This window comes from Salminus brasiliensis, chromosome 18 (assembly GCF_030463535.1).
Source record: "Salminus brasiliensis chromosome 18, fSalBra1.hap2, whole genome shotgun sequence".
Taxonomy (NCBI): domain Eukaryota; kingdom Metazoa; phylum Chordata; class Actinopteri; order Characiformes; family Bryconidae; genus Salminus; species Salminus brasiliensis.
This window is the reverse complement of record NC_132895.1, coordinates 18,113,623-18,139,906: the sequence shown is the minus strand read 5'-3', so window position 1 is coordinate 18,139,906 and position 26,284 is coordinate 18,113,623. Positions and strand designations below refer to the sequence as shown.

Genomic DNA, 26,284 nt, shown 5'->3' with positions numbered 1-26,284 from the left:
TTTTTGGATAGAAGAATTTTACATGGCGTTATCTACAAAATAATGGAGGAAGGCATTAAAACCTATTAAGAAAAACATTCAGGGTTGAGAGCTACTGCTACTTCAGTTTTAGCAATGTACAAACCTCATAAGCAAGTCAATTAGAGACTGCTTAACAAAAAAGCCACAATTTAAGGCAAGTGTGTGAGAGAGATGTTGCCGCATAACACAAGCTACCTAAGAAGACATTAGTGGGCACAAATCTGAAACCACAACATGCCCTGAAAGTACAACATTAAAACTGCCTCGGAGTCTCAGGGTCTGCAGATCTTGAAAAATGGAGGGAAAAGAGGTAGTGATGAGCACTGTGGGAGGATGACAGATGGACACAGCTGCAGGGATCCACCTCACTGCTGTTCTTCCTCTCTGTCTGGGGGAGTGGGGGTAAATGCTTATATCATGTTACCTACGATTAATGTATGAGGTATAAAAATTTTGATGAACAAAACAAATAAGACATGATGCAGTGAAGCATGTTGGGCTTTATGGCCTATCAGAACTATCTGCTGCTGTGATGTTCCCACCCAGGGATTTAGCTGGCAGCAGCAAGTGGAACAGTGACTAAAGCCCAGTGGCCTCTAACCATGCTTCTGGAGGACTAACTTCCCATTGACTTTGGATTCAACCCTAATCCACCCCACTTGACCTAACTTATTACTGCCCTTAGAAGTCCTTGATTGACTGAATGGGTTGTGTTACATTTGGGGTGAATTGAAACCTGTAGAAAAGTAGCTCTTCAGGAAGAGGGCTGAAGACCACTGCTGTGGACTACTAGGGCTACGACCATGTATAGTGGACAGAGCACGGTTTTAACTGCTGTAAATACAGGAATTTAAATGCTTGAAACTCTAGTTTTGCACCGTGTTCTTCAGGAATTAGCAGAAAACAATAGCTGATGGCTACACTGATTAGTTTGCCTTTTCTTTATCAACATGCTGGAAATTTGTTTAGAAAAGCCTGCTATACTTAGCTATAGCATTTTTTCAGTGTGCCACTACTTTGACAAAACATGGTATCCCCTGTTTGTCTTTTTTGATGCCTTGTTTGATACAGACATGCAAATTTGTATGCTTAAAAATGTGTCTCTGGCTTGCAAATGCATTTATTTGTAGTATTTGATGGTCTCTAATACTCATCATGCTGCTGGGAATGAACCCCTTAAACAGCCTATGGACCGCCAGTGGGCCAAAAGGGTTTTTACAAACTTCTATAAATAAAGAATAGCCCCACCAGTTTGTACAGAAGTTCCTGTAATTACAGAATAAAACATCCTTAGTGTGTCATAAACACCTTTCTGGGTTAAAGGGGTTAGGATGCATTCTGCTAATGATAGTGACTGGATGTGGATAGCAGTGTGCCACGACTAATTCAAAACATTAACATCATGAGACAAGGTCCTCATGCACATGAATCACGTCACACAAAGCATATGATGTAACACGTTAAAGAGAAATCATACACCTTCAGCATCAAACGGCACTCCGCAGATGTTGTGCATGCGCTGCGGCGTTATGGAAATGCATGAGACTGATGCAAGTGGCACCGTTGATGTTGACATTAGTCACTAAGGAACGACTTGCAGCACCAATCACCCTGGCTAATCAGTTTTGCCAACTGAATATTTAAATCCATCTGCTCCGAACTGAAGTGAGAGCACGCAATTAGATGACTGAGCACAGGTCGTCAAGAACAATCTTGACAGCAGAAACAGTCGAGTGATTTGCAAGCGCTGGCACGCCATAGGACGTCTAGTTGTTTTGGTATTCGGAGTTCAAGGGGTTTGAAATGTGGTCGGTGAGAAAAGCTCACGACTGAGCAGCAGACTTATTGAGATGCATTTAAAGATGTGAGTGTTTTAGGTCATTAAGAAACATCATGCCTGACTGCTTTCCAGCACTGCCTGGAGACATCTAAAGAGATATTACCAAACATATTTTATGTAACCAATTAACTCTTAGCAGGGACCAGCACTTTACATGATCAAGCACCTTAAACAGCTCAATATCGTCTTGGAAATATCGAAAGCTCACACATAAAACAGCATTTCCACCAAATACGACATGGAAGCACATGAATGACCGTCCTATTCAAAAATTAAACATGCGACAGGATTGCACATACATTTGTGGATGGGACATACAAACCAATTACCATCACAACTGAAAATAGTCTCAGACACACATAAAATTCTCTTACAGTCATTAGTGAAAGTACTTCAGCACGCCTGAGTTAATTTCAGACAGACACCACATTTAAAAAAAGCAGTAGAACAGCGGGGAGCGTGGCGGGTGCGTTAGAGTGTTGTAGGAGAATCTGGAATGAAGAGATCCGCCTGTCCTTGTTTTGTCTGTTTGAAAGGGGAGACCCCTACACAACCGCAAGACGAGCAGACTAGCGCTGAGAGGAATTTCAAGGAAAGGAATAAAGGGTAAAGTAAGTCAGATTTCTGAATTTCATTATATAGAGTGCAATTTACTGTCCCAGCAGGATGCTTCTCTTTATCTCTAACAACGATGTTCCTGATGGTTTTTCCTTAAAAAAAAAAAAGTCCTGAAAGCCTTTTCTCTGTTTTTTGAGATGTTGTGACTTGTTTTTTGACAGAAAACAAGATTCATGAGAGACATGCATGCAAGATCCATCTAAACTTGTTTTTTTCTGCCTGCACCCAAAAGCCAAGGTAGAATTTTAAAAGGAACCCTGACTGTTAAGACATGGAAGCCTCAATATTTAAGTCCTATTCAAATTAGTTGGACAAACTAGGGCTGCATAATATATAGTCTCAGCATTGTTGCTGCAATGTGCACATGTGCAATAGTCACAATGCAAGGCATGCAATGTCTTATGCAATGTCAAATCACATTTTTTTAAATATTGCTGTTCATACTGTTACCAGAGGCAGATTAGACCAGCCCAGTATCATTCATTTTACTCCAATATTGGATATGCAGAGGGCATTATAAATATCATGACATGATGGATGGTGAAAACTGGTGAAACTTCTGTATTATTATTTTTTTTAATTTCACAATACATACCACATACAAAAAATATATTGTAATATCAATGTTTTCCCAATATTGTGCAGCCCTTGTACCAACCAAGCATAATACTTTTTGACTATGGGTTTTTGACTATTTGCCATGCCTTTTATAGTACACAAAATCTATTAATTTAATGAATACTCTATCATATTAATCATATTAAATAGTACTGAACATGCACACTTTTTTAGGGTTTATAGTTAATATTAAAAAAGGTTTTAAAAGTAAAAAATGTTTTTTTTGCTAATTTTGACCATGCCATCAGCATATGATGATTTGGAAAGAGACGGCCATCTGTGGGAGAGGGGAGAGAACTCTAAAGGTCTGAGGTTCCTTGAGGCATGCTGGTCCTCTGAGACCCCTACACAGTCCTGATTTTTGTTTAAACCCAACTTGCATCACAAAGGGATAAAGAAAAAATGTGTACTGGCTGGGGATCCCTGAGGTCCAGCTTGAATACCCAACTGAATTTTATATTAATATCAAATGTCCCACTCTCCTCCTCAGGGAAAATGTGTTCGACCATTATGTTGCTTAGCAGCCACAGCCACAGCCACCCGTTAATAAACTATGTTGCTTAACAGAAGAATTATTTATTGCAGTTAACAGATTAAATAATTGCTTTAATATTATTTTGTGTATTTTATCAAAACAATCCGATTTTGCTATTGTTTTATAAAAGATCTGCAATGGTTCTAACCACTCTCCACAGCCATGCCAAAAGCACTGTAATGCATAACCTTACATGGCTGACTATTTCATATTACAGTATCACACCAAAGAATGTCGCACATGGAAAGGAGTTTACAGAGAATGTCATATACTGTATGTCAGAGCCACTTTTCACTAGTGAATATAAGATAATTTCACACATTAAAGCAATTCATTGGACATACGGTACAAATTTGCCCTTCAAACATTCACACATAACCTGAGCTGCTGCTAAAAACAGCGTGAAATATTTCATCTCAGGTTTATCTAGTCAAGCATGACATTAATTTGAGGACTTACGATATTTCATCCGGCGAGAGGACTCAGACCATTGGTTAAGAAATAAATGATTGGGCATGAATCAACCAACCAGACACCTCCGCCATGGAGAAGTGACCTTGTAAAATTACAGAGGCAGAGATGTCTTATCGGAGTGCCACTTGGCTCAGTGGAGAATAAACATCTAGAGAGAGTTCCACAACAGCCTGAGCTCTTCCAAAGGAGGAAAAAAAAAACAACCCTCTTTGAGAGATGACATACGCGCATACGCAGTCCCTGCTGTGCCTTATGCAGCTAACAGCTTTCGAAGCGCACATCTACCACTGAGTGACGCAGAGGTGAGTATGACCCATATAATACAACTTTGAAAGATAATGAGTAAATATTACATGATATTCCCTGTAAGAAACAAATTTTACTACATGATGAGAACAATCAAGAGAATGCGTTTGACTCACTGTGATATTTCTGAACACAGGAGAACTCATGCAGGGAGCTCCTTGAAGTGAAAGAGTGAGGAAAAGTAGATCTTGTCTGCCTTGAAACCTTGACCGAGAGCCGACGCTGGTTAAGTTTAGCTTGAAAACGGTCCAAATGAGTGTGGCTGAGCTGTAATTTGGCACACGCAATGTCAAGGGGTGTTGAATAACAACTCCTACTCAGTGCCTCAGGAGAAAAAAAGAAGAGTCCCTGATTCGGGTAAAGGAGACGAATAGGCATGCCCCATTTTTATTTTTGATTTTTGATTTTTATCTCTTAATTTTTTTGGGAAAAGCTAGTTGTTAAGCATCAAGTCCTTTACCACCCCACCACCCCCTAGATATGACTAAAGGCCTGAGGAGCTGGACTATGAAGAACCCTAACGCCCAGCTGTGAATATCCAACTTCAAAAGGGATCACTTGAGCAAATGGGCATCTCCCCAGACACGCAGCACACTGAAAAGATGCACTCAGTGTACAGTAGAACACCCTCGCTGCTCTGAGTCCGTTTTTACGTACTTTAGATCTTAAGTGCCTGAGAATCTCTCTTCTCCCTTTGATTTTGACAGGACTGGAGCAGTCGCTTCTTTGGGCACTAAAATACGACCGCAGTGCGAGAGTAAACAAGTATATCTTACTGTCACTGTACAAAGGCACGCAGCTTTGATATGGAAAAAACGACAGCACTTTAAAAAGAGGGTGTGAAATCAGGAAAATATCTGAGGTAATCTGAATAGGTGAAGGACAGTTTGGTAGGCTGGTAGGAAAGGCCTAAATCTAAAATACAGGTTTTATACTACTGTGTATACCGGGTGCTTGAAGAGAATATCCCAAACTGACAAGGACTCAGACAGCATTCATATACCTGAAAAAGCATTTGAAGAAAATAGGGTGAGACACTGTTGTTCATATAAAAACATGAATGTATACTGTGGTGCAATGAAAAAAACCTCAAAATACAATTACGTGACAGAGAACAATATACAGCAATATGGTTAGGCTAACAGACCTATTTTCATAAAGGCACAAGCACATTTTATTTTTGTCATGAGCCCGCTGCTTATTTGCTTGACCACAAGCCAGTGTTTTTCCCATTCATGCCCAGTTGCTAATTCTGTGGCCAGAAATGATAGCACCTATGTATTGGGTGGAGTGGCACAGCAGGAGGGGAGCCATTCAAAATCCTCCACATGATGGTATTTTAAACCCCCCTTCGGTCCAAAATTGTGCTTGTGCTACCACCCACTGAGAGCCACTCCGCACCTGATGCAAGGCCAAAATAGTATTTTCCCACCCCATGTCTTACAAGGAGGTTCTGTGCATGTACATCAGGGATCTTCAAATCCAGTCCTGGAGAGCAGTACTGTCTGATGATTTCTCTGCTCAGGCACACCTGGTTTCAACTCATCTGATAATTGCCAGGCTTAGTAAGTGAGTGAGAAGGGAGCTCACCTAACTGTGCCCTCCAGAATCCCAGACGTACACTCTGATGTAGACTTTTTCTTTATTATTATTATTTTCTGAATCAATATGGCAGAACAGTACAAAAAAAACACCACAGCAATAGTGCCAATCTGACGCTCTCTCAACCAGTTAAGATGATCTTAAAGGTGTTCTAGAGTGGAAAACTGGTATTTACCCTGCCCTAGTGTAAATACTGAGTTCAGTATATGGAAGTGACAGAATATGAACCTCAAACACCGTCGTGTCCTCATTAAAAAAGCAGCAAAACAGGGCTGCAGAACAGACCAATTCCAAATACAGAAAACTGTTACATAGCAGTCTTGACTTTTATTCATGCTCCCAGAAATGACATAAATTAAGTCCATTAGCAAAAGCCTTTTAAAGCTATCAAATGCAATGGCCACTTTGAGTGAATAAGATGTTGTTGATACTTGTAACACTAAAGAACAACAACACATAATTGCTAGACTGTACAAGTTTCTACAAGGACCATGCCTTGTGACCACAGCTATTCTTGTGCCGGTGTTCGCAGATGTGAAGCTCAAACACGGCACAAGACGAGCCGAAAGCCACTGAAATGAGCGGGTCTCTGTGCTAGGCTAAAAGCTAACACAAGCAAAGTGGCTTTTACTATCTCTTCTCTCCAACGTCCACTCCCTCAGAAATAAACTGGACTATCTCACACAGCTGAACACACGTCAGAAGGGACAACATTGGCAGGATTTGTTTTTCTGTAAAATTCAAGAAAGCCAAACATGGGGGAGTAAGCGGGTGCCAGGCTAAATAGTAGGCTAGATGACCCAGCTGCAACCTCTTTAACTAGCTAACTGCACACCATGATGAGAGGACACTGAAAGGACATCTGGTAAGCCTCAGAAACCATTATAACAAAAATACCTTAAATGTCCCTCTTACAGTGTTCAAAGCTTGACTGCTACATTACTCTTAAAAAGGAGGCCACCATAAAAGAAAAGACAGCATGTTTCATTCTGAGGCAAAATAACAGTGTTGTAAAGGTCTTCTAAAACCTATTCTATTATTTGTACATTAAGGAACATCCCAGAACACTTAATGGCATTATACCGTGTCTTTATACTAAGGTGCCTTTGGGAAACTGGATCCAGGTTGCAGTCTGGGCTCATAAGGCTGAGGTTTATTAGATGCAAACATGAAGATGCAACCAATAAGAAGGTCTATGTGTTTGGTCAGCAGGTTGACCAGACAAAGGCAGTGTAACATTTTGTGATTCTCAAAAAAACATGTAGCCTCTGTTAAGCTTACCCCTCCCTGAAAATACACACTGCTCCACCAAATGAAGGACAAAAGAAATGTGTCTACAGGCATTTGCATAGATGGCGTCTGCATTCTTGTTCATTAACATTGCGGCTGCTGTACCATTTTTCCGACCACAATGACTTATGTCACATCGAACCAGAAAGTCCTTTTTGCCAGCCTACTTGAATATCAATGGTCAACTGCACCCAATTACCAACTAAATATTAAGTGGAAATGACAAATAAGGACAAATAAGGACAAACAACTTGGTTAACTACTCTAAGTGTGAATCAGAGAGTTATGCAAGAAATGTAATCATATAATTAACTGAAACAAAAGAATGTCTAACAAAACTACTTTAATACCATTCTCCAGATTTATTGCCTCCAAAAGGGAAGATTAACTTACAACCTACACTCTTATGTGAGTGAACACTAACAAACAGAATGATCCACAAGCACATTAGAATACCAAAAATACATTTGTTATCAGCCAGCCAAGTTTAGAACGTTTACCGCAGTCATACTGACATGAAATCTATAACATGATCTATAGAAGCGATAAAATACATCCCTATAAAGGTGGCAATATATGATGATTCTCCTGTTAAGAAAATGTCAGCGGAAAGGAAAGGATGGAAAGGTTAGGAAAACTTCTCCAACTCTGTGACTTTTACTACGAATTTTGATTCAATAATGGAAACCAACTGAGTGCAAACCAACTGAGCTATTCTTAAGTTAGAAAAGTGAAGTGTTCCGGAAGCATCAGAGGTTCCTTGAAGTTCAAGGTAAAGGGAATGAGTTGATTTGATTGGATATCACTGCAGCACACTTGAATGTTGCTCCTTTTTACAAGTTTGTTGCTCTGTCAGTTAGCACCTGTGCCACAACCACATATACCACCAGCCTGCCACACATACCCCTTAAAACACCTATTGGCCACTGGTGGACCAAAAGTGTTGTTACAAACTTCTATTACCAAAGAATGGCCCCACCAGTTTGTACAGAAGTCCCTGTAGTTCCTGAATAATATACCTTAGTGTGTAATAAGCCTTTCTGCGTTCAGGGGTTAAAAGTTTACCCATCACATCTGATGCCTGTTAAAAGATTTCACCAGTCACTGTATGTTAATTGATTAGCTGGCATTGGTTTTCTCGAATATAATTTTTTGAAACCCAAGCTGTTAAAAAAACAATGTCCTCTGCAATGCTCTTTGTGTTCCCACTGTGATGTGGTTCATTCTCTTCTTCATGGTTCATAGTTTTGTTGTGCCGGGGCTAGGTTGCTGATTGGTTTAAGAAAGGAAATTGCGCCAGCAGAACACACATGCAGCCAGCTCTGTTTTGTTTTCAGTAGCTCATGAGGTGCTCTGTTATGGACCCTGGAAATGCTCCATTGAGAGAACGAATCAGTGTTCATTTCAGTCGTCTCCACTGAGAGGAGAGATTTGTTCAAATTATGGCTACAAGCAAAACAGCACCCTGAATATGGTGTTTATACTGATATTAAACTAATATAAAAACATGACTGAGTGTCAGGAGTGATCACTTTGCGGCAGCAGATTACCAAGGGGTCATCTGAACTCGGAAAAAATAGCTTATGTTTTCTCATTGTCAGATTTGTTGCTTAGTAACATGGTGAAAATATCTGGTAACTGTTTTTTTATTTTTTATTATGGATTCATTCTGGTACCTCGTACTTAAGAACTACTTACAATTATGCAAGTTTCCTAAAACTCCTTGTATCTAACATATTACTCAAACTCTTTTGAAAATGTAGGAGAATTCTGACCCAGTCTTAACTTAACCAAGTACTTCTGAAGTTCATGTGCAGTTCACCATTGCACTAGTGCTATGCACTTCAACAGCACCGTAACTCTGTAGTTAGTAGGCTCCTAGTATTACAAATGTTTGATGGTGTAGAGGGTAGCATTACAGCCTCCCAATACGGTCCTTAGTTCTGTTTTGAGCATAAATGTTTATAGTGTTTTATTTTATTCCATGTTTAAATAATTTAATTCATGCAAAACAATTCATTTAATGGTACTGAAGTACAGGAGATGTTTTGATGTAAACCTTTAATGAAATAATTTTTACCAGTGTAGTAGTAGAAGTAGAAGTTGTAAATGAATAAATGTACTCTTTCAAAAGAAATAGCTACACATTGGCCTACTAAGCTCATTATTACTTAACCAATTAAATTAATTGATTAATCAATTATACTAACAATAGTCAACAAAACTACTTAAAACTTGTTTGTAATGCTGGAGACTAAGAAGGCTTTTGAGAAATGCTTTTAACGTTCCTAAAGTTACGTCGTTCTTAAAGTTATTGGTAAATCGCTAAGAAAAATTACACTGCCTACAAACCTGCATCCTGCAGGTGCTAATAAAGCAAGCCAACTAAGAATGACCAAATATGTTTATGTCAAAGGTTTTTCTTTTAATTTTTATCTTAAAACTCCCCCTTTCAGCTGTGATCGCATCAGATCACTATTTTCTGTATCTCAGTGAAGCAAGGTGATTATGGGCGTTCCTGGTATGATATGACTTGAGAGAACAAACAGGTCAGTAAACCTGTAAACCAGTAAACAGCTAAAGCAAGTTTGTTTTTTTTTTGTTTTTTTGTGAGCAACAAATGTCAGCAGTGGCCATTTTCTTTTTGTCTCTGTTTGGTTTATTTGCTTCTTCCAGAAGAAGAAACTGCAGCCTGCACTCTAGTTTGCCGTTGCCTCACAAGGCCACGGTTTGTGAATTTGCAGGATTAAAGTTCACCATTTTAACTAAATTCACACCACCACGAGATCCCTGATCTTTTCTGGTAAATATTAAGCTTTTTATTGGTGTTAGCTCATTATTTAGACAGCTGAGAAGTTTCTACTTGAAGGTTCTACTGGAAAACACTCGTACACAAAGGTAAGCTGGCCCAAAAACAGCCAGTATTGCGATTATATACTCTATCTCTTCATGTTTACTGTGACTGATAACTCCATGTTTGATCTGTTGCCATGCCCCACTGGAAGCAGTAGTGCTACTGGATGATTGTGATAACACATACTTCCTTCCTTCTGGCTTCAGTTTTTACCTCATGAAGACGCTTCTCTTACATCTCTGGCAGTTGAATGATATGAGGCTCATGTCTGCGTTGCTCTCTTCATTTCATTTTTATAATAAAAAATTAGCTTCCCACATAACATGCAATTTAACCAAATTAACCCATTCTGAACGTCATGCTCAGAATTTGCTCAATGACAACAACAAAAAGATAGCTACCCAGAGGAAGGAAATATTGTAGTTAAAGTCTCCTTTAGCTCATTCTGTTTTCCTAGTCACGATTAAGTCCTGTTCGAAATCAAAGTGAGACTTCGCCAATTTCCTCCCGTTGAAATTCAGTGGAGCCCTTGGGGTTTCTCACTTTGATCTAAATAATGTCTCACACAAACTCTTTATGGTCAGACTGATCTGACCTCAGCCTTAGTTGAATAATATCCACATAAGAAAAGCGTAAGAACTCACAGATTCTTTAATAGCTCTTCTACAACGTGAGCTCTTTCTGCTGCCTGTTACAGTAGATAAAGAACTCATGCTTTCTTATTTGTATCTGATCTTCTTGTTTCTCCTAAGGAGGATTTAGGAGAACAAATTTAGAATTTCAGAATTCACCTGCTTGGATGTTTTGTCCTGTTATTGCTCTTATAAATGTGATGTGCCTTTTATTTTTAAACAAGAACTTACAAAAATATGTGACTGCAAAAATATCCACCCCCATCTAAGCGACTGACCTAATTCAGTGGAGGTCCAGACAACTGGTGCTAGTAGTCTCAAAGTTAGTGAATGCAGTGAATGTTTCTTGCGTGATTGTAGTATAAAGACACCTGTCTGGAAGGTCCAGTCACTGATTAATCAGTGTTCCTGGCTACAAATACACCATAAAGACAAAAGAACACTCCACATAACTCCAAAAAAGTGTTTAAAGAGTGTAAGTCAGGGAATGGATAACATCCCCTGCAGTTCAGTTAACTCCATCCTTAAGAAACGGAATGGGTTATGGCACATGTAAAACTGGCTAGAGCCAACCGTCCTCACAAACTGAATGACTGTGGCAGAAAGAGACTAGTGAGGGAGACCAACATGACACTTATTACTACTCAGAAGGAGTTACACTGATGCCATATTATATTAATTATGATTCCATTTATAAAAGCAATAAAAAGTGTACATATCCAAGGGGTGAATAAGCAGTGCATGTTTCCATTGAATGGAGTTTTATGGAAATCGGGGTGTTATGATATTTGAATTAGTTTAAAGGAATTAAATAGCTGAACTCCCCCTTTCAGCTGTGATCGCATCAGACTGCCTCCCCACTATTTTCTGTATATCAGTGAAGCAAGGTGATTATGGGCGTTCCTGGTGTGATATGACTTTGGAGAGAACAAACAGGTCAGTAAACAGCTAAAGCAAGTTTGGTTTTTTACAACTGTGAGCAACAAATGTCAGCAGTGGCCATTTTCTTTTTGTCTCTGTTTGGTTTATTTGATTCTTTCAGAAGAAGAAACTGCATCCTGCACTCACACGGCCATGGTTTGTGAATTTGCAGGATTAATCTGCAAATCTTTTCTTTGCAAATCTGATTCTTCTGGTAAATATTAAGCTTTTTATTGGTGTTAGCTCATTATTTAGACAGCTGAGAAGTTTCTGCTGGAAGGTTCTACTGGAAAACACTCGTAAACAAAGGTAAGCTGGCCCAAAAACAGCCAGTATTGCGATTATATACTCTATCTCTTCATGTTTACTGTGACTGATAACTCCATGTTTGATCTCTTGCCATGCCCCACTGGAAGCAGTAGTGCTACTGGATGATTGAAATGATTGTGATAACACATACTTCCTTCCTTCTGGCTTCAGTTTTTACATCATAAAGACGCTTCTCTTACATCTCTGTCAGTTGAATGACATGAGGCTTATGTCTGCGTTGCTACGTGACCAGCAGTTAAAGTGCCACACCTCATGGTTAAAGGCGGGCGAATTAGATTATACATTAGATTAATTCCAGCAAATCACAAGTATTCATTTTCAACTGTGTTAGAATTTTTATCAAAGGATTACTAAACTTTGTTTGCTATTACTTAATTCTGGCCTAATTGCCAATTATGCTGCGGAGCCGCAAGGGAAAAGAGAAAGAGCTGGATGTTGTCACACCATGACCTAGATGAAATCGACACAAAGTGTATTTAACCAGTACTAGAAGCAAACTACTGTGTTCCTGCTTCCTTTTCCATTCCATTGGCTTCTTTCGCCAGGCAACATTTACATTTATAGCTCTTAGCAGATGTTCTTAATCACGTTAAGAGAGATAGGTGAATCATAACCACGGGGATCAGGACTGCGTTGCTTTTTTTCATTAGTTACTCTACCTGTAATTAGTATGGTGTATATATACAGCAGAAAATTTGACTGTGGAGGGATACAGTGAGTAGGAGACTGCGCTGTTCCCATTTTTTGTTTTAAGTGCTTGCTGCTTTATAGGCCTCAGATTAATATTAATATTAGAACTGTTAAACAGTCTCCGCTATCACACCGCTATCCCCTCGCAAGATACATGATGGTACTCACTACCCAATGGTGAGGTCAATTTAGCATTAGGTGTCTTACCTATTGACTCTCTTGTATAGTGTAGCGTTCTTGCCTGGATTGAGAATCAAGGGCAGTGGTACCCTACCGTGTCAGTCCACATGCTTCTTACACTTACAGTGACTGTTCTGTATCTCTCAGCTTGTCAAGAAATGCTGTGTAGAGTGTGTACTTTAGAGGTGTCTCAAAGCATGAATTACGCTTGCTGACTGTAGAGGGAGCCCAGGAGCAACATTTAGTCCCCACATAATTCTGCTTTAAGCCATGATCACAAGAGACAGCCTACTTACTCTTTATGTTTTTTCATTGGAATAGCAATTTCTGCCGATCCTGGTGTAATATGACTTTGGAGGGATCGTATAGTTCAGTGAACAGCCAATGTAAGCACGTCATCTAGCAAATTTCCTCACATTTGATGTGTCCTCTGTGGCTGTTTTTGGGTGCTAACGCAAATCGGTCAAGTATTCAGTATTGCGCCCAACCCAACCCTGGCTGGAGACCACCTGTACATTCTACCCAACTTTTACCCCACAGGCATCAGATAAATGTAGCATTTTGGGTCTTGCCCATAGATTCTTACTGGTACAGCATGGTTTGCTTGCCTGGTTAGGGAATCGAACTGCAGTCTGCTGCATGGAAGCTAGTGGTGGTTTTCACTCCGCTTTACAAATCCGAGTGTGTGGGTGTGTGTTTTTTTATTTTCCCATGCTTATTTGTGATCCATCTGACTGCAGCTTAGAATCAACAGAACCTTATAAATAAGGACACTAGCACAACATGCTAGTGCAGAATATAATCATAATTTACTGGCGCGATGGCAGCAAACGTGATGCGGGTGCAATCTTAAAGTGTTATTACCTCTTTTTTTTTTCTGTGTGTTTCCTGTCTTTAGGATGTTGCACTGGCCGGCTCCCGGCTCTCATCATGGCCTGGCCAGCTGAGCCCAGGGCACGGACCCAGTCAGACAGGTCCAATTAGAGGCGCACTTCCATCATCCCACACTCGCAATCCCCTCTCTCCCCCTCCACACACACACCCTCCCATACACCCCCACATTGCACTCCAACCAAATAACTGAGGAGAGATGGACTGGAGTTCATCTCTATTTCACCTCTGCGTGTGTGTGTGTGTGTGTGTGAGTACTGGTTTGACAGGTGGTTGGTGTGTCTCTCACTCTTGGCTCTTTAGTGTGGTGGAACAGGAAGCTTCTTCCAGAAAGAAATATCAACAGCTTATTAAGTCCAAGCCCTGAAGCTGCCGAAGCCATTTGATTAAAAACACTGCCACACACACGAACACACACACACACACACACACACTCACATGCAAAGAGAATGGGAGCAAAAGACAGTGATAGAAAGAGAGAGACAGAGAGTATGTGTGTCTACTAGGGCTGCAGAGATGGTAGAGACTCAGCGTGAGGCATTAATATGTGTGAAGGTATGCTAGCATCAACACTAAGGCAAATAAACAAGGGTGAAAAAAATAAATAAAGGAATGCGGCTCCCCAGACTGGAATATATGAGCCGTGTGTATGAGACAGTGTTTCACACTGCAATTCACTAATGAGTTGAAAACACACACACACATGCACACGCCTGCCTGCCCAAACACGCGCGCACACACACACACACACACACACACACATAATTTGGCTTGCTTGATATGAAGGGCAGTATAAACACTAGTTTGGAGTGAAATGCATATGGACTTAATTGATTTGTGGAGGAAATGGAGCAGAAATGAATTTAAAGGGGTAATGGAAGTTTTCCCTGAGGAAGATGACAAGAGGCACAAGGCCTAACGCTCCGTCTCACTGGCTATTACTAAAGACAGCCCTGCCCACTGCGCGCAGGGCCGCTGATATCAACCCAGCGCTGGGCCTGGCTTAACTTGGCAACTAATTGCAAGTCACATCCTGGTGCATCACAAGAAAAGATGAAAGTCACACTTAATCAGGTGGATGGGGCAGCAGGGCCACACGTGTGTAATCAGTTTAAAAGCATGTTTGTATTTATTTGCATTATTTGTTGAGGGCCCTCTTCTTGTGTTATTTCTAATGCAGTCCTTTCAAGGGTCAAAATTCTCTGAAACATCTGGAAGTTAAAAGCCCAAATTGTGGGGAAAAAAATATTTTTCCTACTTTTAAAAGCAAAAAATTATTTTACCTTCAAATAACAGCTTAAAAATTATTGATGATACACTGACTTCAGATAGGGAGAGTGGTGTCTCATTTTCTGCTGCAGTATGAAACTCTGGTGGAGCTGCACAAGACCTCTCACAAGACTTGCATAACGACGAAGTAACCAGAGTCAGATTCGTGTAAAATCACGTAATATTACTCTCTGGTTGACACTAATGGTGGGAATCTCTAGGCGCCTCACGATTCGATTTAATCACTATTCAGAGGGCTGTGATGGAATTCTAAACTATTATAAATAATTATAGATTTTTTTTTCTATACAGGATTTCATTTTTCTGTCTGAATCTACTCAGTACTTCTAAAGCAAAGTATTTGTAATGATTCATAATGAATTCACTTCCAATATCTTTTATTAATAAAACAAACAGAAGCGATGTGGCAAGTCAACATGGCACAATACAGGGCCACCATATAAGGTAAAGGTGCACATATTTGTCACTGTACAGCGAAATGTGTCCTCTGCATTTAACCCATCTGGTAGTGAACACACACTCACACACAAACACACACACAGCGCCCAGGGAGCAGAGAGGGTAAAGGGCCTTGCTCAAGGGGCCCAGTGGCAGCTTGCCGAGCCCGGGAATCGAACCCACAACCCTGTTATCGATAACCCGGCGCTCTAACCACTGAGCCACCACTGCCCCCTATCACATCAGTCACAAAGGTACTGTATCAAATAGGGCAATGTATTGCTAAAAACCTAGTGATATGTGTGTCATGATACAGGGATTACGATTCAATATATTGCAATATATTGTTAGCAACAATATACATTGTAATATTTTCAATATTTCAATAATTTTTTAAGAAAACTGCCATAGTATAAAAACACCACAATATGAAAAATCATCTGTATTTGTATGTGAAATCTGTATTTGTATGTAATCTATTAATTAAAAATCTATAATATGTTTTTGAGAATCGATACAGTCTGCTTGGGTACAATGGTACAAAAATGAAATAGAAGAAGAATATAGGATGTGGCACCTTTAAAACACTGTGTGGGGGCTGCTTCATAGTGATTGGAATCGAATCAGCTCAGGATTGTCAGGATTGTCTTAACAGCCTGAAAAACATCTGAATAAATTAAATTATGACTTTAATGGGGGTGTAGCACAAAGCCACTAACTGTATCTGTTCAGTGTTTAAAATACCTGCATCTGTATACAGATTTGGATTGAAAGTGGGCATGGTTTATTGTGTATAGCGTAGAGAAAGACCTATAAGCAGCACTTGATAATGCCTGTGTGATTTTCCAGTAAGAACAATGAAGAACTACAAATATATGTGCTATAATCATTTAGGGTAATATACATTTTAAATACATGGATTTATTTACATATTAGTCCCAGCAGAGATCTGCAGCCCTGTAAACAGTGTGCGGTCTGTGTGGACTAAATGAAGTGGAGGCTCTGCTGAGAAGGGAAGGGATGTGTTTGTAAAGTAAATGTATTCAGGCCTGTTTGTATAGACATGGTTTTATTTTAGAGCTCAGTAAGGCGCTGTTTAGACTACTGGAGCACACCAGTGACGACCAGCTGTGTCTGAAAACTTCACTGAAACATCTTTCCCTTGATTTGGCCTGATGTGATAGCCATGTGTGTACATAAGCTAGTCGGCTCTGCCAGTATATTTGCTGAGGCCACGGGACACAGATCAGACAAAATCAAGGAAAGCAGACTGGGGAAGGAAAATTCAGTAAACTACTCTGGTGCAGCAACAGATGCATACAAGCAAGTGAAGTTAATAGTGAAACTAGAGGTCATACCTGGAGTGCAGTAGGTTTAGCAAGTTTTGATAAACACCTGGAACGTAGAGTAACTCCAACCTTGTTTACAATTTGCTACCTGTTTATTCCACGTAAGGCATTCGTAGCCTGTGTGTTTTTCACAGCATAACTAATGAATAAGACGAGCATGGTGTGTGCTGAGTGACGTTAAATATGCTGGTGTGGGTGAAGTTGAAATGTCACACAAAAGTAATAAGATTAGATTACACTTTTTAAGTAATATGAAACTGTGGTATATGTACTGAGTAGACAAACACATTTCTTAAAGAGAAAACATAATCATCGTGTTGTTTGGTTTGAAGATATACGCTCAGCTTCTCTGAGGAAAACAGACGTTCAGTTTGTTTTTACGGCACAATCTGCTGTCGCATAGCAGTGAGCTCACACACAGGACGTGTCCGAAATCATTCACTACCATGTCGAATTCTCTTCCCTATAATAGTGCTCTATATAGTAATCTGCAATCATTTTTGCATTTGGGGGATAGGCAATAGGTCACAGTTTCAAACAAAGCTCTTGTCTGAAGATAAAAACCCTCTTTAGTGGACATCAGTTTATTTCAAGTCATTTTGGAGCATTTAAAATTATGACACAGTCAAAAGAACAAGATTTACATAATGTCAAAAAGTAAAAATCGCCAAACATTGAGATTTTCTGTTGTTGCTAAATAAAACAACAAAATGTAAATGATCTTAGTTCTCATTGGCTAGTATGGTTACCCTATAACATACCAGATTCAAAAAGCAATCCACGCTGCAACATGCCATATAACATCAAGGTGGAAAGGTGAGTTAGCATGCTTTAGGCTAAACAGGCAAATATAAGCATATTCAATAGTTTTGTGACATCACTAAAATAATTCTTTAAAATGAGCTGTGTTTGCAGATGAGTTCCCATATTTGGACTGTAGAAAAGCATCTATACAGTACTTTCAAGTACAGCATTAAAAAAAAAAAAGGAAGGGAATGTGATTTTCCATGATACAGGCTCTTTAGTTAATCTCCCCGGCACTGTTCCTGTCAACAATGTGCACTTTCTTGCACTGTGATGTATTGCATTGTGTGACGATATACTATTAAACCCACTGCTGTACTGCATGCAATAATGGATGCCAACTCTTGCCCATGTATGAAATCCTATACCCCCAGTAGCTCTGCTGTGTGCTGAATAAATGCGGTAAGATACGTTCCAGGGCCTGCTTCGCTCAGCTCCCCTTTAATTCATAGCGCGGCACAAAAGCGCTCTATCTGCGAAGCCATTCATCTGAAGCTGCGACGCTGCCGTATAGACTTGCAAATAGGTTATCCCACCGATCTGGAGAGTGTCGGGCGAAAGATAATCTCTGTCACAGGCCACAGTCCTCTCATAAATAAAAGTTAATGGGGAAAAAAAAGAAAACATGGACCGGGTTTGCACTGATGCAATCTTATTGTAAAACAACATGAACCAGTAGAGTAGCGCACGCTCCTTTTCATTTCTAGCCGCAGTGTCCGTGCCTGGGATGAAAACCAGGCTAGGATGACAACGGTGTTCCTCAAAATATTATATAGCTGTCTCGGAGAGAAGCATCCGCCAGCACAATATGCCTGTAGCACGAGTTACGCTGGGAAGAGTTAAAAAAAAAAGAAAAAAAAGAAGTCTTACACATGTAGTCTCAGGGGAAGATCATTATCCGTAGCGAAAAGGGCACTATTCAGTCATTTTCATTCGGAGAGACTGCTAGACGCCAGTCTATGTCAATAGATGTCATTTGCTGTTTGTGGAGTGCAGGGAAGATAATACACTGGGAAAATTACAATGAATCTAATTGCAGTACTGGGAGCTAAACAGTGCTCTGTCCCTGTTGTGCATCATCAAACATGGAGTACATTTTGAATTCACTGTGACTACTTAGAGTCAGCAGCTTCTCAGGAGCCATTTCAAATGTTTTGACATTTAGAAATTATTAGTGGTATTATTTTCATTCTCAATTCTGGGAATTAAATACTGATGATGTCATGCAAAAAAACTAAAATCTAAAAAAATCTATGTATCTCCATTATCTGCAGATTTTCACTTTTTGTATCTGGCACTTATTTACATAATGTCAAAGATTTATGATGAACGGACCAAAAGGAATGCTCCAAAATGACTTGGAATAACATCTTTTTAAATTGATTTCCTGTAAATTTCGCATTTCAGAGATGCAATGTGACCACACAGAATTTGGAAATTGCCATAGAAAAATATATATTCTTATACCAATACATTTATAAAATCATTCTAATATGATGCAAGTACTCTACAACTGCATTATGTCGGTACATATATTTTATTTATTAAAAGCTGTAAGGTAATTTCAGATGTGTCTTGAATGATAAACGACTATTCTAAAATGACCGGTAGAGCTGGACAGCATCAAGAATGCAGATCTAATGAAATCAGCACCCACAGTGCTTCAACAACACCGAGCCATTTTCAATCACAGGCTGGAGACAGAGATGTGACAGGGTTTTCTGTTTCTTGTACCCTTTCCAAATTTCCAGACAGCTCCTTCACTTTCCATGTAAACAAAATTAGCACCTCTCTAAACGCTGCTTCTGTGCAGCTTTTTAATAAACGCCAGAAAGCAGGCCCCCTCGCTGTACCGGCATGTGTTTGAAACTGGATAATAACTTAAATATGAAGTCAGAAAACGTTCCAAGAGCTTTCGAGGCATGACGGTAGATAGCAGTTGATTCTAGTTGCAGCACTTACCGTGTTAGTTTTGTACAGGGAAAAGAACTGAACTCATAAATGAACTCATTTGGGGTTGAGGCTCATATCACTGGTTTGCTTTTACACAGAACAATTCCATACAAACTGTGGATCGACTGAGCACTTTGGAACGTCACTTTTCTGCACGCATGGTCGTAACATACTAGGGCCCGGGTTCATCAGGTTTTCTGAAGTTGAAGCAGTCAAAGCCGCCACATGACAAAATGAATCGATAACAGAACACACGCGGCACCAACAGCGCATAGCCTCCACGCGTGCAGCAGACCGCACCAGAGTTTGTTTAAAGTGAATCCCAGACCAAAAATGGGTTCTCTGTGCTGCTTTATGTGCTCGAAAACAGCTTTTACACTTTATCAAACGTACCAAACTCTCAGAGCAAGAGCTCCTGAGCCCAGAAAAAACGCTAGTGTAAAAATGCCCTTAGTCTGTGAAGTGTGCCAAACTGCCAAAAGCGTGTAATTCTTCATGTAGCATCTCGAATTTCAAATGTGGTCATCAGATTTTGAGGAGGAAGCGTGACATTACCACATTTTTAAAAAATGAGTCCTTTCATGAATTCAATTCATTTATGTCACACACTTACAGTCATCCATCCATCTTCTTATTCGCTTCTTCCTCACCAGGGTTGCGGTTGCCGGAATCACTGCGCACCAGTCAATCGTAGGGTACCACACACACCCCTTCACTCACACACTCACACCCAGGAGCAATGCAGTATAGTCAATTCACCTACCATGTGTTTTTTTTTTTTGTTTTTTTTGAAGGTTGGAGGAAACTAGAGCACCCGGAAGAAACCCACATGGAAAACACAGTAAACTCTCCACAGATAGAAACCGGAGTGTGGATCAAACCCACAACCCCAGGCTTCTGGAGTTGCACTGCACACACATTACGTCCACCCATTTTTTGTGTGATCTTCTCATGTTTTGCATGGCCCTGCATCAGAGAATAACACATTTCCATTGCCACAGCCCATGCACTGCATGTTTAGGCACGTGTGTCAACATAATATGTGGGCAAAATGCATCTAATCCACACTGTACAAGTTATTTGTTATTAAATATTTTTTATTTATTCTTATTTTATACAACAACAATCAACCACCTCTCAGCCAATGCCAACTGCTCTGTCGAAGGCAGGGATAACAAACCTGCAGTGAGAATGGCTGAATTATTACACAGCGGTAAATTTTTAGATGATGTAAAAAGGTAGGTGAAAAGACATTACTGAAGAAGATTCATTCAAACACATGCTCATCTAGAGGGCCCTGCTTTCTTCTATTTCATCGTCTGTAGAAAGTGTGAAATTTCTTTTAAATCATCTCTTATTTCAGTTGTGGTCATCAGATTTTGAGGCGGTTGCGTGACATTACTACACTCGAAAAAACTGAATCGTTATAGTTCCATTCATTAAATCATTCGGCTCCTTTCCACAATATCCTGGTCAGAGTCAAAATGGGTCAGGAGCCTACCCGGAATCACTGGGCGCAAGGCAGGAATACCCCCTGGCATGTGTGGTACTCTTAGTACCCCATGATACCACACATACACCTCTTTACTCACACCTTAGGGGGCAATTTAGCATGATCTATTCACCAACCATGTGTTTTTATGAACAGTGAATAACCTCACTCACAACTGTGGCAAAACTGTTATTGCTTATTTTGGCTCTATGGTCAGCTACTCTTTATCTGGGTACAAATCTTTATCTGGGTACAAATCTTACTGAACAATGTTAGGAACATTTAATTAAATGAGCTTTTCTTAACTTGTAAACTGGCAGATTATCAGATTATTTTTTTTAGATTTGTTCTACCTTAAATGGAGCATCAACAACTGGAACATGAAGTTGCCAAAGAGGACTGTCCAATGGGGCTTTCAGATGATATGAGTTCTGTGTATCATTCACCGCAAGGCTTGGCACACATTGTCGCTCAGTGCTGGGCTTAAGCGGTGCAGTGAAATGTTGCACTTGATATTAGTGACAAATCTGAAAGCCAGCAAAGATTTAGGTAACCTATGTATCCTCTCAGAAACAATCTACATGTAACAGAGTTTAAAAGCAAAAAACAGTTTGTCTCATTGGCTGGGCAGTTTGAACCAAATTGAACTAAACGGAGCAGCTAAACTGAGCAGCAAAGCGGCAAAACCCAGGGCACTGCAGCAGCGAAGTGAAGGTGCAGCGCTCTCTCTGCAAAGCATTTGTCACTATCTAAATGCTGCCTAATGCTCATGTTAGCAACAGAATGTTTATTGTAAAGGTTGCCACTAAAGCATTTACATTTTCATTTACGGCATGTGGCAGACGCTTTTATCCAGAGCGACTTAAAAAGTGCTTTGCTGTTTATTCATAAAATATCTTTAGCTAGTTTATATAGGATAGAATGCAGAAGAATGTGCTCCTGTGCTTGTCATCATTTCTTTTGCTTTACTGAAGTTTGCTAAAATAGCTTGTGTGCGAGACGATGTGTCCTCCTCAGCATATTCTTATTTTTTCTACAACTAGCTCCACTAGCATTAACTTTTGCATTAGCTCATCTGAAGAGACAGCTTTCTTAGCCCTACATTTTGCCCAGGCTTGTTTTTTTTAATTAGACATGGCTTCCAATTTATTTCTTTCTTTCCAGTTTTATAGTTTTTAAGCATGTATGTCTCCAGTAAACATCCTGTCAATTCAGCCTACTTTCTAATAGACATTTTCAGTCTGTACTCTTCTGTAAAAATAAATCAAAATGTCAGATTTGTTTGACTGCATGTATCATTCTGTTAGCATGAGTGCTAATTTTGCAACTACTAAAACCAGTCCATCACGCGTATGAGCCATGTGTCCAAACTTTTGAATGATAGCGTATATAAAAGAATAAAAAGGAAAGGTATTGTTAGAACAGAAAGTGTTGCATGCAAGTGTGTGGGCATTTATGTGGTGCACCAAAGAGAATCAAATGATGCATACAAGAGCTCACAGTGGTACACTCAGCTTCCCCCTAGGCATATGTGTGTGTGTGTGTGTCTGAGAGACTTGAGGCTGGTGGTTGAGTGGTCACTCCAGCACTGCCCTCTGCTCCTGTCAGCTTTGGCTAACGCGCTTCCTCCCGGAAGAGCGGCACATGAGTGACAGCGGTGGTCCAGGAACACACAGGGGTTCTGAACGGCCGCGTAGCTTTAATGGCTGTGCAAAATGACAGTCTGGCGAAGATGGGGCTGTCGGAAAACTGTGTTCTCCCATAGCACACAGATGTTTTCCCTTCTCCTGTATCCTTTCCAGATGCCTTAATAGCTCCTTTACTTTCCATGTAAACAGATCAGAATTAGCTTGTTTCCAAACGCAACTCGTTTAAACCGTTTTTAATGAACGCCAGAAAGAAAGCCCCCTCACTGTACCAGCATGTGTTTGAAAATGGCTAATAACTTAAAAATGAAGTCAGAAAAATGTTCCAAGAGTTTTTAAGGCATGATGGTAGAAGGCCAGTGATTCATGTTAGTTGTATGCAGGAAAAGAACGAAACCTGGCTGATATGATCCGACTTTAACTCATAAGATAAATCAACAAGAGGCAAATTAATTCATGCTTCTTTTAGCTTGATATCAGTGCCAAACTGGCAAATATTGTAAAATTCCCCATATGGCAGCTTAAGAGGTCGGGGATCTGAGTGTAATGATGAGAAAAGACAGATTGAACTTAATTCTCTAGATCATTCCTCTAGTTGTACTCTCCTGATTCGGTGGCCATCTCAGCCCAGGTAGTTGCCAATTTCTGACTATTTCTGATTTTTAGACTACAAAGCTAATGAGCTGATGGCGATGAGGACTCGTTGTCTTCTACATAAGATGTTTTCTCTTTAGCAGGCAAGGTGCCAACAGGTTAGTTTATCAACATTGTTATAGGTCCATTGTTTCAGGACAGTAGTTAACATCTAGCTGGAGTAGTTACAACTGTGCTATTTCTGTCTTCTCGGTCACATCCTTAACAACACATCCTTGGTTATATGCACGGGTTAAAGCACTATTTCAAAGCATAGTATTGAGATATATATATTGAGATATTTAAACCCAATGTTTAAAAATATACCCTAAACCTTACTCTAAAAGGGTAAGATGAGGGACAGGATTAGGGTTAGGTGTGTGGTTAATAACCACAGACAATCATTAGCATCTTCAATGGACCATCAAGTAAAGTGTTACTGTTCTTTTTAATAGGAGTTCTCTACCCTGGTCAAGGAGGCCCACTTCCCTGCACCTTTTAGTGTTTCTTCTGCTCCCAAAAGCACAAAAATGTGCAGGTAAGTGGGCCTCCAATACCAGGGTTGAGAAACACTGTGTTATATTGTGTCTATAATCATGCTGAGGACCAATAGAAATGACTTGGAATAAAATATTTTCACATTGACTTCCACTGTTATTTTTCCTTCTTGTGTAAAGTTGCTGTTTTGGAAACAGAAGGTTTTTGCATGACAGTGACACCATGCTTCTGTCACAACTGTCACATTTTACAGTCCTGTATATTTTCTAAATCTTCCAATTAGGTAACGTAACGAATACCCAAACAGAGATTTTAATATTCAAATACTGGCACCTCCAAAAGTACGCACCTGCACACATCTCTACTATCCATGCTCCACTCATAAATTCATTATTTCATATGCTCAGGATGCCTTTACTCAACTACATCTTTACTATAACAGCAAACAACTAATTTCTATGTAATGTTTAAAATGTTTGATAGAACGCCTTTAAGCTAGACAATATGAACCCAATCAACAAAGAGCTTTTACATGTTTAAAATATCTATGTCGGAACAAGTATGCAAGTCTTTGCTTAACCCCTCGAGCAATACCTTAAATCAAACGGTAATTGGTGATCAATCCTGCAATTGGGTGGAGAATATGGTCCCATTGCTGCCACAGCTCATTAATGTTGGTGGGCTTTCTTGCATGAACTGCAAGTTCCAGGTCCTTCCACAACATTTCTGTTGGTCTGGACTGGTCTTAACTTGCCTAATCCCAAATATTACTTTTGTTCTGCTTTCAGTTCAAGATGCCATTTGTGTTTTGTGTCGGTCTTGTCTCATGTGACTCAAACAAAATAACATACGGTGCAGAGGATATATTGGTTTATTTTAGATTTATCAAGCAATATACGCTAGCGGACATTACTCCTCCAGCAGCCCAGCATCAATCAGAAACAAAAAGAAAGAGCTACTATGGCTAAACAGGACATACTAGAACTTCTCTCTCTCTGCTGCACTGTGCTTTTCTGAGACCTGGTTCTGTGAATCCATCCCATACAGCGCTCTCAACACCCTGGCTTAAAGAACGCATACCACTCTATTACCTGTGTAGCTTTGGACCCCTCCGATCACTGCCTAGTTCATCTTCTCCCAGCACACGGACAGAATCTGCTAAATCTGTGGACAATGCTGTTTTAAAGTAAACAAACCATGCAAAACACTACAGAAATGTCTGGAAGACATTGCCCGGAGTGTGTATGAGCATGAAGATGCCGACCTGGATGAATATATTGACACTGTGACATCCTACATCAGCTTCTGTGAGGACATCTGCGTTCCAACCAAATTAAATACTATCATGACAAGCCCTGGTTCAATGCCAAACTGGGACAGCTGCGTCTCTCTAAAAAGAAGGCAAAGAGAAGTAGACACTGTACGCTATTCAACAAAGGCAATGAACACTTTAAACAAAAGAATGAAAGCAGCCAAAAAAAGCTACTCTAGAAAGCCGAGTAGTATGATGTCTGCTCATCAGCTGTAGGACATCACCAGCTACATAAAAGCCACACCCCCAGACAATCGGGGATCATCATCTGTCTGACGAGCTGAATTCGTAATAGAGCAGCACCATACACCTCTACAGCTCCAATTCACAGCTTATTCAAACCACAGCACAAACATCAGCACCCCCTCCAGCTTTAACAGCCAGCCACCCAGCTAGCCCTGAAGATCTGTGAATGGGACTTGCGTTGACTCTTTAGGAGACAAAACGTGAGAAATGCATCAGGCGCTGATTTTTTTTTTTATCGCTCCTGTCTGGAGGTCTGTGGTGACCAATTTGCACCTGTCTTCACACAGATCTTTGACAAATTACTAGAGCGGTGTGAAGTACCCTCCTGCTTCAAACATCCCACGATAATCCTCATCCCCAAAAAAAGCATTCACTGGGCTAAAAAGCTACAGACCTGTCGCTGTGACCTCTGTAGATGTAAAATCCTTTGAGAGACTGGTACTAAAACGCCTCAAGCACATTACAAACCCTATATTGGACCCCCTTCAATTCACATACCGGCCCAATAGTTCTGTGGATAATGTCGTACATACAGGACCTCACCTTATCTTTCACCACCTCGACCAGCTAGAATCTATTTCCTCCATTTCAGCTCAGCAATTAATATCCTCATTCTGAAATTACTCCACAATAAACTCTCAAACAGCTCAGCATCCCTGCCTCCACCTGCCAGTGTAACACCAGCTTCCTTACTGGCAAAGAGAATTCTCTTCAGGCACTTGAACAATCAGTACTGGTGTCCCCACAAAGATGTGTGCTCTACTGGTGTTCTCACTGTACACTAATGACTGTCAAAATCCTGAAGTTTGCAAAGAGTCATT

General features: G+C 40.2%; 1 protein-coding gene across 16 annotated transcripts in view; it reads right to left on the bottom strand.

Moving 5' to 3' along the window:
- Positions 1 to 26,284, bottom strand: part of nrxn2a (neurexin 2a) — a 394,188-nt gene that overhangs the window by 253,028 nt on the left and 114,876 nt on the right. The gene's annotated exons all lie outside the window — the stretch shown is intronic.